Here is a 1,555-nt window from a genome sequence, read left to right on the forward strand (position 1 = left end):
GAGCCTGCGCTCCGCAGCGGGAGAGGCCACAGCAGTGAGAGGCCCGCGTACTGAAAAAAAAAAAAAAAAAAAAAAAAAAGACAACCCACGGAATGCGAGAAAGTATTTGCAAATCATATATCTCTTAAGGGACTTATAACCAGAATATGTAAAGAAGTCTTTATAACTCAACCATGAAAAAGACAATACAATTTAAAAATGAGCAAAGGATTTGACTAGATATTTCTTCAAAGAAGATATACAAATAGCCAAAGAGTACATGAAAATGATGCTCAACATCATTAGTCATTAGGGAAATGTAAATCAAAGCCACAATGAGGTACCACTTTATGCCCAGTAGGATGACTATAATGAAAAAGACACAATAGCAAGTGTTGACAACGATGTGGAGAAATTGGTACCCTTGTGTATTGCTGGTGGGTAAAATGGTATAGCTTCTATGGAAAGAAGATGGTAGTTCCTCAAAAAATTAAACATACAATTTCCATATGACCCAGCAACTCCGCTTCTGGGGTATATACCCAAAAGAACTGAAACCAGGGACTTGAAGATATCTGTATACCAATATTCATAGCAGCATTAATCACAATAGCCAAAAAGTGGAAACAATCTAAATATCCATCAACTGACGAATGGATAAACAAAATGTAGTATATCCACACAAAATCCTTACAATATTCAATGGAATATTATTCATCAAAAAAAAAGGAATGAAGTACTGATACATGCTACAACATGGATGAACCTTGAAAACCTTATGCCGAGTGAAAGAGGTCATATACAAAAGTCATTTTGTATGATTATACAAAATGTCCAGAATAGGCAAATTCCATAGAGAAAGTAGATTAGTGGTTGTCAGGGCTGGAGGGAGGGAGGAAATGCGACTGACAGATAATAGGTTTCTTTCAGGGGGTGATGGCAATCATCTGGAATTAGACAGTAATGATAGTTACACAACTTTGTGAATATATCTAAAATCTACTGAGTAGCACACTTTAAAATGGTGAATTTCAGGACTTCCCTAGCAGTCCAGTGGTTAAGAATCTGCGCTTCCATTGCATGGGGGCACAGTTTCGATCCCTGCTTAGGGAAGTAAGATCCTGCATGCCGCAGGGTGCGGCCAAAAAAAAAAAGTAAAATGGTGCATTTCATGTTATGTGAGTTATATCTCCATAAAGAAATAAGATGGTTAAAAAACACACACACCATGTGGCTGCAATCTAAGGACCAGGGATCAGAAATCTACCTCTGCTGCTGCCACCACTGCTTTTCAACCTCATGAAACTAGTGCTTGGACACTGGAATGCTGCTGAAGTAACTCAAGGTTGCCACAAACATGAAGCAACAACCACACAGCTGGGAGATGGCCTTTGCCTTACTTTCTCCTCCCAACTCTTACATAAATGGATGCAATTTATAGACCCTAATTTGCATGCAGAATGTTAACTGCAAGGGATTCTGGGAAGTGTAGCATTTAACTCGGGCCTTGGCACTATGAGAAAGAGATTGGAATGGATGCTGACAAGCAATTCACCACATCTACACAATTTCACCC

The sequence above is a fragment of the Physeter macrocephalus genome, chromosome 3, assembly GCF_002837175.3.
Source record: "Physeter macrocephalus isolate SW-GA chromosome 3, ASM283717v5, whole genome shotgun sequence".
NCBI lineage: Eukaryota > Metazoa > Chordata > Mammalia > Artiodactyla > Physeteridae > Physeter > Physeter macrocephalus.